Source organism: Lathyrus oleraceus, chromosome 5 (genome assembly GCF_024323335.1).
Source record: "Lathyrus oleraceus cultivar Zhongwan6 chromosome 5, CAAS_Psat_ZW6_1.0, whole genome shotgun sequence".
NCBI lineage: Eukaryota > Viridiplantae > Streptophyta > Magnoliopsida > Fabales > Fabaceae > Lathyrus > Lathyrus oleraceus.
In genome coordinates this window covers 162,086,530-162,103,522 of record NC_066583.1, presented here as the reverse complement: position 1 = coordinate 162,103,522, position 16,993 = coordinate 162,086,530, and the positions used below count along the sequence as shown (strand labels likewise).

General features: G+C 36.3%; 1 non-coding gene across 1 annotated transcript; it reads left to right on the top strand.

Moving 5' to 3' along the window:
- The first annotated feature begins 316 nt into the window (after nucleotides 1–316).
- Nucleotides 317–423, top strand: LOC127088692 (small nucleolar RNA R71). Its single transcript, XR_007790517.1, has one exon. It is a non-coding gene; the product is annotated as a small nucleolar RNA R71 (small nucleolar RNA).
- The last annotated feature ends 16,570 nt before the right edge of the window (nucleotides 424–16,993 follow it).

Genomic DNA, 16,993 nt, shown 5'->3' with positions numbered 1-16,993 from the left:
CTCACAATCCGACGAAATTACGGATGCAGTATTCGGGTTTATGCACATATGCTCGACTTTGAGGGCTAATGCGTCCATTTTAGCTTGCATCATGTCTATAGATCTTAGTTCATGTACTCCTCCTTGGGCTTCTTTCTTCTCAACTATCACTCATTTGACTCCCCATGATTGATGGTTTTGAGCCATATCTTCGATGAGGGCACTAGCTTCAGGGTAAGGTTTGTTCATCAGCGCACCGCCTGCGGCAGCGTCGATGGTCATCTTAGTGTTATAGTGAAGTCCATTATAGAAGGTCTGAATGATTAACCAATTTTCTAAACCATGATGTGGGCATGCTCTTAACAACTCTTTATATCTCTCCCAAGCTTCAAACAACGATTCTCCTTGGTTCTGGGTAAATCTAATTATAGGGTTTCGAAGAACGGCGGTTTTACTTGGGGGAAAGTATCTAGCAAGGAATACTCTTCTAAGGTTATCCCAAGTCGTAATGGAATTGGGTGGAAGGGAATCTAACCATGATAGGGCTTTATCTCTGAGGGAAAAAGGGAATAATCTTAAACGGATTGCCTCAGGAGAAGCTCCCTTGGTTTTAAAAGTGTCTGCTAATTGGAGAAAGATTTTTAAATGTTGGTTCGGGTTCTCAGTAGCGAGACCCGCGAATTGTCTCTGTTGCACTAGTTGCAACAGGGAGGGTTTAAGTTCGAAATTATTAGTTGGGATGGTTGGGTTTACTATACTAGAACTAGGTTCTTCATTGGACGGTTGGGCTAAATCCTTAAGAGGTCTTTGGTTTTGATCTTCGGCCATAGCTCTCCTAATTCTATGGAAAAATAAACGTGCGCGAGTATAACATTCAGGTTCCGCCATAGGGTATACTAAGCTTCTGGTGCTGCGTGTTCTTCGCATTGACCAACAGGTAATAGCCTAAGTCTAAACGATATAACAACAGGGTACGAAATTTGACGAAATTGGTCCCCGACAACGGCGCCGAAAACTTGATGCGTGCTTTTCGTAAGTATACGAACGCGTCAGAGTAATATAAAAGATTGTCGAATCCACAGAGTCCAAGTGTCAATCTATCATTATCTATTGTTACGGTGTTTATCTAAGGTAATAAAAATAGGGGTTTTTAGAGTGTGCAATCAAAAGTAAAGTATTAAATAAAATTCAATTAATAAAGACAGGCTCGAATGTAATTCACATAATCAATTAATAATCCAAGTACTTGCTAATAGAACTACTTATGGGCAGTGTTTCCTACTTTGAAAAGAACCAATTAATGGGAACTGTCGCTTTCACGTATTCAGAACCGAGTTGTACTCCCTAATCAAACCCTCTTATTGTCACTTATAAAAAGGTGTGCATTGCGTTAGAGTAGTAATACTATTTTTAAGATATAGTATCTTGACTAAGTTGAAAAGTATTTTAACCTGGATTTCTTAACCAAAAGAGGTTCTCACGAACCAGACTCTAAACTTATAAACGCGTCAGAAAATAGTTTTAAAATCACTTTTCTTCCTAAGTTAAAAACTCCTAATGAACTAAACAAAGCGCTTTCGCTGTATTTGAAATAGTTAAAAACAACTAAGTTTAAAAAGACGTTGGACGGCTTTCGATCTTACCCAACGGAAATTAAGTGTGGGAAAACTTATGTTGAAAGTCAAAATAGCCCTTAAGTGTTTCTACGAACAATTGTATGGATTATCGGTTCAATTCAGGTCCTTACATTCTAACCTTTAAAGATTTAGTTAGACATGGTAAAGTAAAGGTGCATTTTAATTTAAATAAAAGTAGTGCGAGTGCGGGAAATAAATAGAAGTAAAGCGAGTGCGGGAAACAAATAAAGTAAAGCGAGTGCGAGAAATAAATAAAGTAAAGCGAGTGCGAGAAATAAATAAAGTAAAACGAGTGCGAGAAATTAATAAAGTAAAGCGAGTGCGAGAAATAAATAAAGTAAAGCGAGTGCGAGAAAAAAACAAAGTAAAGCGAGTGCGAGAAAGAAATAAAGTAAAGCGAGTGCGAGAAATAAATAAAGTAAAGATAGTGCGAGAAAATAAAATAGATAAAGGCAAAGTAATAAAAACCTGCTCCAATCGGAGGGTTGAATAAAATGCGAAGCGGAAATGAAAATGGCGGCAGGATTAACTTCCTTCCAAAGTGCTCCAAACTCGATTACAGACTCGATCACAGACTTGATTACACAATTGTGGTAACACCTCGATGTGAAGCGATTACCACTTTAAAATACATAATATATGCCTAAGTGAAACTACGTTTGCTCTAAGTTTGCATCTGCTCTAAGTTTGGATGATTAAACAAATGAATTCGAGTCTCTATTTATAGGCAAGTAAAATAATGGAAAAGACAAGGATGCCCTTCAGTTTGAAAATGGGAGGGAAAAGTTTCCTTCTTGTGGCGCCCGCCACAACCCCATGGCGCCCGCCATAAGAGCAAAGTGTGGCGCCCAAGTGGAGGTACGTAGCAGTTGAGGGAACACGTCATGGCTGGACCCATGGCGCCAGCCACAGTGGGATCCACAAGAGCAAAATGCTGAATTTTAGTCTTTTTACCTCGTTTCATTCCTTTTCTCGATCGGGGCTCTGATTAGACTGAAAATCTGAAAACAAAGAGAAACATAGTAATAACATAACAAAATAACAATAAAACCACTAAAATGCATACGAAATCAGAGTCGAAAATACGATGAATTTCAGTGTCATCACCAGGGAGCCCTTTCTTGTGTGTATATGTATTTTGTACAAAGTGATGTTTACAAACAAATAGAATGGAGGGATGAGAAAAGAATTCATTAATTATATTTTTTTGTGTTTGACAAGACCTTCGGACTTGTGCCTACGTACCAACATAAAAATGAGGGATCAAAACTTCGTAGTTCGTGATACAAATTTCAAAGTGGGTGCATTGCTTTTAATCAAAAATTAAGTTTGAACGACACAAGAGCCTAAAATGGTTTGAATGAGTTAGTTATTTTGGGCTTTTGAAAATTTGAAGTCAAGTATAGTTAAGTTTATTTACAAGTTTGAATTAAGAAAAGAAGTTTGAAAATGCAATGGCATAAGACCAAAGTTTCTAGTTTCGAAAGTGGTCTAAGTTTAGAAAATAACAAGTTCAAACAAAGAAGTTTTTAAAAAAGGGGGAGAGATTTTGAAAAAAGGGGGAGATGAAGAGACTAATCTTAAGCATAAGTTAAAAATTTAAGAGTTGAAAAGATCTGACCGATGGGTAGCAATCCAATAGGCAAGAATACCATATAGAAACCCAAAATTTCCTTGGATATTAGGATCAAGCAACAAACAGTGCATACAAAATTATCTTGAAGAGCAAGGTATCAAATAAAGATTGCCACATCCAAGCTTTAGCCACTCCATGATCTCCTTCAAATTTGCCAAGTAACAGATGAATTCCACAAGTCACAGGTTCAAAATAACAACTTCACAATGATCATGTTGTAGATGAACTCAAAGGGATCTTCAATTATGTATCAGATGAAGTTTCAAATTGCAAGCACTTGGTTACATGATAGTTGGCATTGGCCAAGTCCTTTTTGCATAGGGATGTTGCCTAGATTCTAAGTCAAATTGCCCAAGATCAAACCAATAGTCTGCACAATAGTTTTTTAGGGTTTTTGTTTCTTATTATGTATATTGATGGTCAAATACCACACAAACAAAAGAAATATACACAAACAACATGTATCACACAATATGGTCCACGTGGACAAACTGAAAAGGCACTAATATAAACAATTAGAATGGTATGAATAATGATAAATGAATAGAGCTTAAAAATTAAAGTGCATTAAAATAAAAGACTTGAAATTAAATGTTAGTTGTTAATGAGTTAGAAGTTAGTATTGTTTTTTCTTTTCCTTTTTAAGTCATTCTTTGGAGAACACTCAACCCACTTATCACAAACATGGATCCTTGAGCCAAGACATCTTCCAAAGGAAGGAAAAAAGGTCAAGTTTCCACACAATACCATGAAAGAGGGGAGAATTACAATCTCACTAACTAGAATGCTATGCCTTTTGTGTCAAAATTTAGGGCTATGTTAAGCAATCGTAATTGGACTTGTGTAGAAGTCACAACTATTTGAGGTCGTGCAACAGAATTTTGGTGTTAATGCATGTTAGAGACATAGTATAATGGACTATGCTCATGAAACATACCACACACAAAAAGAATATGCAAAAGAGGTGGCCTAATCTCATGCATACTCATGTTGATTTTTCAATCAACTAGCTTTAGGACTTTGAGATATCATAGGCCAAATGAAATAGATGCATAAAGAAGGGGAATTAGATGAAGAAGGAGGGGAATGGATCATAAGTCAAATTGGTCAAAGGAGGACTTTTACCAAGTTAATATCATTCATTCATTTTGGGAGATGGAATGTATATTCCATCAAGCCCCTAAATCCAATGATATTAACCTAGCAAAGTCAAATCAACCTTGACTAAGGTCCAATAACACAAGGCAAACTTACACAAACCATCACAAGAGGTCAACACAATTATTTGGCATTTATTCAATTTTAAAAATACTAAAATAATGCATTTAAATTAAATATGGTTTGTCAAATTCCTAAAACCTCATCAAAAACACCAAAGAAATGGCCATGAGATTTATCATAGGTCAAACAAGGTCAAAGGACCTTGGAGAAAAAAATTCTGAATTTTTAAAGACTTAAAAGTATTTTTAAACAATTAAAAATAATCACAAAATCAATTAAATCATGAAAAATATTAATAATGACCCAAAAAATAATTTTAATTCACAATATAAAACAGGAATTTATTTAAATTTCTTTGGTGACACTCTCATATTTTTTGGATCAATATTAAAATTAATATGAATTAATGAAAATCAAATGAATTAAAACAAAAATAAAAAAATAAAAAAAACGTGAGCCACTTGATCTCCCTCATTAATTGAGGTGGCAGATCAAGTGGATGGAAACGCGCGTTCCATGTTGGAACTTAGTCAGCGTGCCCCACGCGTGGTAATCTAAACCAACACCTAAGATTAAAACATTTCAAATGGATCCTGTGGTCTGGAGACGTGCCAACACACCGCCGAGCCAGAGCTCCGGTCTTCTTCTCCGGTGGACCTCACTGGACTGGTCCACCCTGAACCATCACCAAAATAAAAAAAGAGGATATGATCTGAAAGAAAAAATGGCGTAGAACACGAATCTGACCTCAATTTCAACTAACTCCAAATATATAAAAAGATATGAGGAGTTGAATTTTGAGGTGTGACAACTGAGTTGCTTCGATTTGACCTCAAAGCAACTCAATCTTCTTGCCTACATTGGTAGGACTTCAGACAACCAAAGATCTAAGAGAATTGATGAGAATTGAGTGAGAATCGAAGAGATGAAGTTTTCTGAAATTTACCTTCAATGATGTGCAGAAATGGATCTTGCTTGCTTCAACCTTGATCTGATCACACTTGAGAAGCTTGCAGGTGAGGTTGGTAATGGTACAAAGCTTTGGATCCCTGAGTTTCTGAATCTCCAAACAGTGAGATTCAAACTCAATTTTCAAGTTGAAAATTCTCAGGTTTTCCTTTGAATGGTGAGGGTTTCAATTGGGGGGAAAAGCTGGCGCGCAAGGTGTGTTTGAATTGAGCTCCAAGGGCCTGTATTTATAGCAATTAGGACTGATATTTGCACACTTGAGAAATTGCTAAATTTGAACATTTCATGCACAAGCTTGCATGGGCGTGTACAGGCCCATGGAGCAATCCAATTTGATCCATGTACAATCATTCTGAAGTTCAAATGAAGCTTGGATGTCAAGGCAATGTGAAATGTGATTTTTGACATTTGATTTCGTCCAATCATGCAGACATGTTAAAGCCATGCGCAGCCCTAACAAACTTTATCCAAAATGTATGAACTTGGGTTCTTTGGAAAGCTTAGATCAAGGGGAAAAAATTTGATGTTGGATGGAAGCAAAATTAGGCGCAAAGCCTTCAGGCACAAACATGATCGGGCTAGATGCCGGCATGGAAGTAAAAGTAGGCGCAAAGCCTTCAGGCATAAAGTTCGGCGACATTCCCCACGGGAATCCGGCAGGCATGGCGGATGCAAAGTGAGCGGTAGCAGCAGGTATGGTAGAGGTAGCCACCTCTGAAATAACACTCCTTTGAGGAGGAGGAGTTGCGGGCATTGGAGAAGATTGACTCTGCGGAGCCAACACTGACTCCATCATGGCAGTTAGTCGAGCGATCTCGTCCTTCAACTCTCTGTTCTCTTGCTCAAGATGTTCCATGATTCTCAGATGATTGGCGCGAGTGTTATATCGATGATTCAGTTTGCTGAAGCACATAAAAAACACCAATGAGACATCTGGTGAAAGAGAAACCTGCTTATGCAAATGATGCATGAAATGCAATGCTTGTTTGTTTATTTTTATTTCTAAGGAACTTACTATATCATTTACAAATATATATATATACTTAACAACAATTGCAACAATTTGATATGACCATAAAAATCTCTTTTCATTTATATAATTGGAAGGATTACACTGAGTACAATTTCAGAAACCAAAAATAAGAAATACAAGAGAAAATGAGACTAGTCATCCTAAGGATCCCTAACAACAATGTCAGAAGATCTGGCTGTAGGCATGTACTTCCTTCGAATGCGTCGGATCTCGGTCTCAAAATAAGCCTTCATCTGAGTCTTCTCGAGGACAAGCTGATCAATAATCTTCTTCCAAGCAACGGAAGGCTAAGGCATGCTAGAAGATGAAACCTCTGGCTCTCTCTGTCTCTTTGTTACTCGATCTTCAAGTAGCTCAATAAGTGCATCTTTGTCCTTAGACTCCAATTGCAACTCCTCATGCTTCTTGCTCAAAGCACGGAAACACTCTTCCCTCATATCCTTCTCTTGCTTCATCCTGGAGAGTGCATCTTCCAACTCCTCTTCATATTGGTTAGGGAGAGTTAATGGCTCAACCATAACCATAAAACTAGGTCTCTCACAAGGATAAGGCATCTTCAACTCCCAAACTCTCTTCTTCACCCAAAGAGTGTATGCTTCCAAAGCTACACATTTGCCCAGACCAAGCTTGGACCTTCGTTTCCTATGCACATTATGCCAAGCCTGCACAATCTTCTGTTTCAAATGTTGGGGATCTTTACCCTCTTGATAGGAAAGACCTTCTAACAAAGTGTTATTAGGTTTGTCTCTCAAGGGGAACCCAAGTTGACGACGAGCCAAAGCAGGGTTGTAGTTAATTCCTCCTTGTGTACCAATGAGAGGCACATTAGAGAATTCACCACAACAATCAATAATCTCCAAACTTCTCAAAGAAGGATCATACCAAACTATATCATCATTAGTGAGAGACATAGGTCTCTAAGACCACCATAGACATTGTTTGTTCTCCACAAAAGCAGGTGTCTGAGGCATGTGTGAAATAAACCACTTGTATAGAAGAGGAATGCAACAGATAATAGTTCCACCACCTTTAGAATTTCTTAAATACAAAGAGAAATACATATCACCCAACAAAGTGGGCACATGATTCCCAATCAAGAAAAGTCTGATGGCGTTAACATCAAAAAAATTGTCAATGTTAGGGAACAAAGCTAACCCATAAATGAGGAACACAAAGATAGCTTGAAAAGCGTCCTCACTACCGGCTTGAGAAAAAGCAGTAGCTTCCTTGATGAGGAAATCAGATGACAACCCAAATAAACCTCCTTTCTTCACCCAATGAGCCACTATCTCAGACTTCTTCAAGTGAAGAACTTCAGCAATACGATGAGATCTGGGAATCTCTTCCAATCCATTAAAAGGCACCCTACTAGAAACAGGTATCCCCAAGAGATGGTCATACTCCTCCAATGTAGGCACAAGCTGATAATTTGGGAAAGTGAAGCAATGGTAGAGAGGATCATAGAACTGCACCAATACACTCAAAAGTCCTTCAAACACATCAGCAGACAAGATAGACAATAACTTCCCATGACATTGTTTGAAGTCCAAGGGATCTAATACAAAAGATGCTAGCTTCCTTAACTCTTTCAAGTTGGGACGTCTGAAACTGTACTTCTTAGTGTTCCTTCGTCCATAATCCATGGTCTGAAAATATTTGCAAATAATACCTCCATTCCTTGAAATTTTTCGTGTGATGAATGTTATGATGCGCATGAATGCATGGATGCAACAATCACAAATAAGGGATCACACACAAGGAAAAAAAGCAAAGGTCAAGGGATGAATCAAGTTATTGTCAAGATCAATCATCCATTTTGGTGGATTATGGTTTTCACCTTATCAACACCCAAGTTCCATTGATTTTGACAAGACTTGATTGGATCAACCAAGAGTCAAGGGTTTGTTGTAAGTCACGAGCATAGAGTCTGGGTAAGAACCATCCCAAAGGAGTGAGCTAAGGATAAAACCTGTAGATCATGTTCTAAAAAGTTCCCAGAGTCTTAATTACATCTATCGAATATTACAGGTTAAGATGACTGACTCATCGACCCATAATATTCTCAAGAGAAACTCATCTGAGTGTAGTATCGTGTAACAACTGTTATCAAGTCTACACTTGAACAGTCTCCGCACTACGTCCTAAATAGGCCAAGAGGGGGTAAATGTTCTACGGTCCTCAGCTTCTCGGACCCAAATTAGAGATAACAATGTCTAACCACCAATACTTGTGTGACATTTCAAAATCCAAAAGGGTCTCCCCTGAGCATATGGATCTCAAGCCAACTTATTAAGGACTACTCCACACAAGTCGAACATGACTATACCATCCTCCTATCTTAATTGCACTCATGTTCGGGTTGGAACTTATCTCACCACTCAGAGATCACCAAGCACAACAAGCAAATTATATCATACAAACAAACATACATCACATATATACAACTATATACACACAAAAAAGTATGTTAAACCCACTGGAGACTACTCCCCAGCAGAGTCGCCACTTAATTTCGGTAGCGGTAAATTCATGATCATCAAGCTATGGATAAGCAAGACATCAAAAAACAAGAGTCACCATCGCGCTTTTATTGTTTCCAAGGGAAAAGGGAAAAGTACAAAGAAAACCCAAAAGTAAGAAGTTTTCAAATCAAAACTAATAAAATGCCAGAGATTACAAGTAAGGGGTTGGTTACACAAAGGGAAGTTGTTAGCACCCAAAGTGTCCTAGGTACTCCTAGGGAGCCATTTCTTATGTGCATATGTATTTTGTACAAAGTGATATTTACAAACAAATCGAATGGAGGGATGAGAAAAGAATTCATTAATTATATTTTTTGTGTTTGACAAGACCTTCGGACTTGTGCCTACGTACCAACATAAAAATGAGAGATCAAAACGTCGTAGTTCGTGATACAAATTTCAAAGTGGGTGCATTGCTTTTATTCAAAAATTAAGTTTGATCGGCACAAGAGCATAAAATGGTTTGAATGAGTTAGTTCTTTTTGGCTTTTGAAAATTTTTAGTCAAGTATAGTTAAGTTTATTTACAAGTTTGATTTAAGAAAATAAGTTTGAAAATACAATGGCATAAGGCCAACGTTTCTAGTTTACAAAGTGGTCTAAGTTTAGAAAATAACAAGTTCAAACAAAGAAGTTTTTAAAAAAGGGGGAGTGATTTTGAAATTAAATAGACGGGGAGGAGATAAAGAGACTAATCCTAAGCATACGTTTAAAAGTTGAGAGTTGAAAAGATCTGACCGATGGGTAGCAATCCAATAGGCAAGAATGCCATATAGAAACCCCAAATTCCCTTGGGTATTAGGATCAATCAACAAATAATGCAGACAAAATTATCTTGAAGAGCAAGGTATCAAATAAAGATTGCCACATCCAAGCTTTAGCCACTCCATGATCTCCTTCAAATTTGCCAAGTAACAGATGAATTCCACAAGTCACAGGTTCAAAATAACAACTTCACAATGATCATGTTGTAGATGAACTCAAAGGGATCTTCAATTATGTATCAGATGAAGTTTCAAATTGCAAGCACTTGGTTACATGATAGTTGGCATTGGCCAAGTCCTTTTTGCATAGGGATGTTGCCTAGATTCTAAGTCAAATTGCCCAAGATCAAACCAATAGTCTGCACAATAGTTTTTTAGGGTTTTTGTTTCTTATTATGTATATTGATGGTCAAATACCACACAAACAAACAAAATATACACAAACAACATGTATCACACAATATGGTCCACGTGGACAAACTGAAAAGGCACTAATATAAACAATTAGAATGGTATGAATAATCGAAAATGAATAGAGCTTAAAAATTAAAGTGCATTAAAATAAAAGACTTGAAATTAAATGTTAGTTGTTAATGAGTTAGAAGTTAGTATTGTTTTTGCCTTTGCTTTTTAAGTCATTCTTTGGAGAACACTCAACCCACTTATCACAAGCATGGAAACTTGAGCCAAGACATCTTCCTAAGGAAGAAAAAAAGGCCAAGTTTCCACACAATACCATGAAAGAGAGGAGACTTAAAATCTCACTAACTAGAATGCTAAGCCTTTTATGTCACAAATTTAGCGCTATGTTAAGCAATCGTAATTGGACTTATGTAGAAGTCACAACTATTTGAGGTCGGGCAATAGAATTTTGGTGTTAATGCATGTTATAGACATAGTATTATGAACTATGCTCATGAAACATACCACACACAAAAAGAATATGCAAAAGGGGTGACCTAATCTCATCCATACTCATGTTAATTTTTCAATCAACTAACTTTAGGACTTTGAGATATCATAGGCCAAATGAGATGATTGCATACAGAAGGGGAATGAGATGAAGAGGGAGGGGAATGGATCATAACTCAAATTGGTCAAAGGATGACCTTTACCAAGTTAATATCATTAATTCATTTTGCGAGATGGAATGTACATTCCATCAATCCCCTAAATCCAATGATATTAACCTAGCAAACTCAAATCAACCTTAACCAAGGCCCAACAACACAAGGCAAACTTACACAAACCATCACAAGAGGTCAACATAATTATTTGGGATTTATTCAATTTAAAAAATACTAAAATAATGCATTTAAATTAAATATGGTTTGTCAAATTCCTAAAACCTCATCAAAACACCAAAGAAATGACCATGAGATTTATCATAGGTCAAACAAGGTCAAAGGACCTTGGAGAAAAAATTTTCAGAATTTTTGAAGACTTAAAAGTATTTTTAAACAATTAAAAATAATCACAAAATTAATTAAATCATGAAAAATATTAATAATGACCCAAAAAATAATTTTAATTAAGAATATGAAAGAGGAATTTATTTAAATTTTTTTTGGTGAAACTCTCATATTTTTTGGATCAATATTCAAATTAATATGAATTAATGAAAATCAAATGAATTAAAACAAAAATAAAAAAACAAAACAAAACGTGAGCCACTTGATCTCCCTCATTAATTGAGGTGGCAGATCAAGTGGATGGAAACACGCGTTCCATGGTGGAACTTAGTCAGCGCGCCACACGCGTGGTAATCAAAACCAACGCCTAAGATTAAAACATTTCAAATGGATCCTATGGTCTGGAGACGTGCCAACACACCGCCGGAGCCAGAGCTCCGGTCATCTTCTCGGGTGGACCTCACCGGACTGGTCCACCCTCAACCATCACCAAAATAAAAAAAGAGGACATGATCTGAAAGAAAAAATGGCATAGAGCACGAATCTGACCTCAATTTCAACTAACGCCAAATATATAAAAAGATATGAGGAGTTGAATTTTGAAGTGTGGCAACTAAGTTGCTTCGATTTGACCTCAAAGCAACTCAATCTTCTTGCCTACATTAGTAGGACTTCAGCCAACCAAAGATCTAAGAGAATTGATGAGAATTGAGTGAGAATCGAAGAGATGAAGTTTTCTGAAATTTACCTTCAATGCTGTGCAGAAATGGATCTTGCTTGCTTCAACCTTGATCTGATCACACTTGAGAAGCTTGCAGGAGAGGTTTGGCAATGGTACAAAGCTTTGGATCCCAGAGTTTCTGAATCTCCAAACTGTGAGATTCAAACTCAATTTTCAAGTTGAAAATTTCAGGTTTTCCTTTGAATGGTGAGGGTTTCAATTGGGGGGAAAAGCTGGCGCACAAGGTGTGTTTGAATTGAGCTCCAAGGGCCTGTATTTATAGCAATTAGGACTGATATTTGCACACTTGAGAAATTGCTAAATTTGGACATTTCATGCACAAGCTTGCATGGGCGTGTACAGGCCCACGAAGCAATCCAATTTGATCCATGTACAATCATTCTGAAGTTCAAATGAGGCTTGGATGTCAAGGCAATGTGAAATGTGATTTTTGACATTTGATTTCTTCCAATCATGCAGACCTGTTAAAGCCACGCGCAACCCTAGCAAACTTTATCCAAAATGCATGAACTTGGATTCTTTGGGAATCTTAGATCAAGGGGAACAAATTTGATGTTGGACACTTTTTCATTTGGAACTTGGATCATGGTGAATTTTTAAGTGTCAAGCCATATATCTCAACATTCCACCTTGCTTAAATTTTTATGTGAACTTCAAATGAGAAACGTGTCTTCATCAAAGTTGTATATCTTTAAAAGACCTTCAAAATGGTCATCAATTTCATGTCATTTGGATTTATAATGATAGAGTTATGCATTTTTGAAGTTGAGGAAAATCACTTGTTCAATGGTATAGGTCAAAAATGACCTATATTGTATCCTCATATCACATGCTCATAAAAGTTGAATTAGCTCTCACTCCAAACATGAAAGTTGAAGTAGACATATTGAATTTCATTGTGCAACTTGGAAATATTTCATCTCATAAAAATTAAGCAAGTTGTGGCCTTAGGAAGTTGACTTTCAAATTAGGGTTTAGACAAAATGACCTATAATGTTTCAACATAAAAAATGATTTTCCAAGCTAAACTAGCTCTAGGTCTCAACATGAAAGTTGTTTGGAATGTCATTTATAATAACCTTTATCTTGGAATAATTTTCATATGGTGAAAGTTGTAGGATATAGGGTCTAGGGAGACCCAGTTTTGATAAGATGAAGTCATATGGCAAACCACCATCAACCAACTTGCTAACCTTCAATTATCTTGATATTTTAGGCTTGTGGTAGATCATATATGCATAATATGATGAATTTTGAAGTGTCCCTCGAGAAATTTGATCAATTGGTGAGATAGCTTATTGGAGAAGTTACTCAAGATACCCAGTCAAACTAGGGTTTCCAAGGCAAATCACCTCCAAACATCTGAAGAATACTTGATCAATATGACATGTAGAGATCATTGGGACTCATATATGGTGCTTTGAGACATTGTGGATCAATATTTTATTGTTCTCTTAACAATGAGGGTCTTAAACCCTAGATATGAACTTGATAGATCACTGGGGATCATGTCTTACCTACAAAAGAGTTAGGCAGATACAAAGACATATTTTTGGTATTTTGGTTAGTAAAATGATAATATACAAGTATGATACAATCACATGGTGCTTGGTGATCTCTCCCAAAACAAACCTAATGAACAAGGGGTAAGGAGGATGCCAAGGTATGATCCCAATGCTAATGCATATGATGAGATTGCATGAGGGATCTTAGGGTCAAAATTGGGGTCTTACACCTTAGGTTCCAGGTTTTGGAACATATGCTTTCTTCCCGTCATGTGTCGCGAGCATCCAGAGTCCAGGTACCATGATTGGTGTTTTAACTATGCTGCACAGGATATCTGCAACATAAACTATTTTATCTTTTGTTACCCAGAGTATCTTGGGTCCTTTAGGATTAGTTCTCCCAGAGTTTCTGAAAACTTTGGGTTTTCTAGCATTATTAAACTTATGTGTTTGTGCAGGTGTATATAATGATAGGAAAAAGGAGATTTAGATTTGTTTTATATAGAAAGTTTTAGATCATCTTCATCAGAGACATAACCAATTCCTCTTTTCTTATTATGACCAACACCATAGATCATAGAAGCCATTTTGCTTCTTTCAAGTCCGTTGTTCAGAAATTTCTGAAAAGCTTTTTCATATTTGTATATGATAGTGTCAAAAGTAGGTGGAGATTTAGAAAGAGTTTCTTCAAGTTTTATACATTTCTTGGTTGAAAGTTCATTTTATTTTTCAAGAATAAAAGCATTTTCTTTAAGTTCAGAAACTTCTTTCTCAAGGTTATCACACTCTTCAAGAGTGTCTTCATGAACCCTTTTTAGGTCCTTGAATTTTTGTCGAAGCTTCTGATACAAGCTCAGAGATTCTGATAAATAGGCTTCTAGATCAAAATGAGAAAAGTCAGAGAATACCTCTTCAGAGTCAGATTCTCTTTCAGATGAACTTCCAGAGGTAGTGGCCATAAATGCTACATTTTCTTGCTCCTCTTCAGAATCAGGTTCTGAAGCATCAATTTCAGAGTCGTCCCATGTTGCCATGAGTCCTTTCTTCTTTGATTTCAAAGAGTTATTCTTGAAGCTTTCCTTTCTAGAGCTATCCTTCTTTAGCTTTGTACATTCATTTTTGTAGTTTCTGTAAGACCCCAATTTGACCCTAAGATCCCTCATGCTATCTCATCATATGCATTGGCTTTGGGATCACACATTGACATCCTCCTTACCCCTAACTCATTGGGTTTGAATTGGGAGAGATCACCAAGCACATTTGATTGTATCATACTTTTTTTTCATTACTTACTAACCAAAATACCAAAAATATGTCAATGTATAGCTTGTTGCTTTTGTAGGTAGTGTATGTGTTCACCCATGCTCCATCAAGCTCATATCTAGGGTCTGAGACCCTCAATGCAAGGAGACTAATCAAGAGATGGTTCAAAATGACTCTATATATCATATATGGATCCACATGGTCTTCACATATCATTTTGATCAAGAATTCATCAAGAGTTTGAAGCTTGTTTGCCTCGGAAGCCCTAATTCATCTGGGTATATTGTGTGACTTCCTTAGTAAGTTTCTTCACCATTTAATGAAATATTTCAAGGGATAATTAATATTACATCATCTTATGCATATATTATCCTCCATGAGTCACAAATATCAAGAGAATGTCAAGTTTGCAAGTTGGTTCATGGTGGTTGACCAGAAAAAGTCAACTGATCAAAACTAGGGTTCCCTAGACCCTGTCTCCTAAAATGTTTGTCATATAAAAATTATTCCAAGATAAAAGTTACTCCTTATGAAATTCCAAACAAATTTCATGTTTAAGTCAAGAGATAGTTTTTCTTGGAAATTCATTTTTTATGGTGAAAAATTATAGGTCATTTTGTCTGAACCCTAGTTAGAAGGTCAACTTCCAAGGACCATAACTTGCTCAATTTTTATGATATGAAATACATTAAAGGTCCATAATAAAATGAAATATGTCCTTTTAAACTTTTATGTTTCGAATAAGGTCAAATTCAACTTGAAAATGCATGTTCCAAAAGGAAACATGATAGGTCACTTTGGGTCATTACCATTAAACAAGTGATTTGCCTCAACTTCTAAAATGCATAACCCTTCATGCCAAATCCAAATGAGGTCAAATTTATGACCAAATTGAATAGGTTTTAAAGATATACAACTTTGATGAAGGAATGGTTTCCATTTGAATTTCATAGAAAAAGTTATTCAAGGTGGAAGAAGTGAACATTTGACTTGGTACTTAGAAAATTTTCAAATATGTTTGATTTACCAAACTTCCACCTAAAACATCATCATGATCCAATATTTAAATGTAAAAATGTTCAACATTAAAGTTGTTCCCTTTGATCTCAACTTTCTAAAATGTCCAAGATTACCTCATTTGGACAAAAATTGAGGGACTTCTCTTGGCAAGTTTTGGATTCAAATGATCATCCCTCTTTGCATGCTTCCATGTGATGCCTCAGTACTCTTTATGCACAAATTGAAGTTGGATTGCATCATTCTTTAGGTCCAAATCATTGCCCATGCATCCATGCACTATGGTTTCCAATTTTAGAAAATTTTCAAGTGGTGCAAAAATGAATTCCATTGCCTATATAAACAAGCTCATGGCCTCAGAAATAACACACACACCTTGCCCAAGCTTTACCAAGAGAACACAGAACCTCACACCATAGAATTCATGAAGATTTCTTCGAAATCGAGTTTGAATTTCACCTTCTGTTTTGAAGTTCAAACTCCAAGGATTCATTGCCTTTTTCGTCTCAATTGATTACTGCAAGCAAGAGGAGGAAGAATCAAGAAAATCCAAATCAAGATCAAGGGGAATTGAAGCTACTCGAAGGTGAAATTTTAGAAACTTCTCTTCTTCGATTCTCCCTCATTTATCAATTATTTTAATTGATTTTTAGTTGGCTGAAGTCCTATAAATGTAGGTAACAAGATTGAGTTGCTTTGAGGTCAAATCAAAGCAACTCAGTTCATGATCCACAAAATTCAAATCCTTGTATCTCTTGATATACTTGGAATTGGAGAAAATTTAGGCCAGATTCGAGCTCCTGAGCATTTTTTCTTTAAATCCATGTCCTTGTTTTTCATTTCCATGGTGGTTGATGGTGGACCAGTCTGGTGAGGTTCACCGGAGAAGAAGACCGGAGCTAGGGCTCTGGAGATGTGTTGGCGTGTCCAAAACCATTGGATCATGATCTCACATTTTAATCTTAGCCATCTGTTGTGATTACCACTTATGCCACACGGTTGACTTGAGCGCATCATACACCTTAGCCCATAGGCATCAGATGTTCCACCTCAATTAATGAGGGAGATCTGATGACCCTTGTTTTTTGTATTTTCTGATTTTTCATTTAATTACTTTATTTTTTTTATTTCATATTAATTTCATTTTTAATCCAAAAAATATGAGACTTTCACTAATTTAAATATTTTTATCTTTCATTTTCTGAATTAAAATTGTTTTTTGGATTAATTTTGATATTTTTCATGAATTAAATGTTTTTGTGCATATCTTTAATTGTTTAAAAATACTTATGAC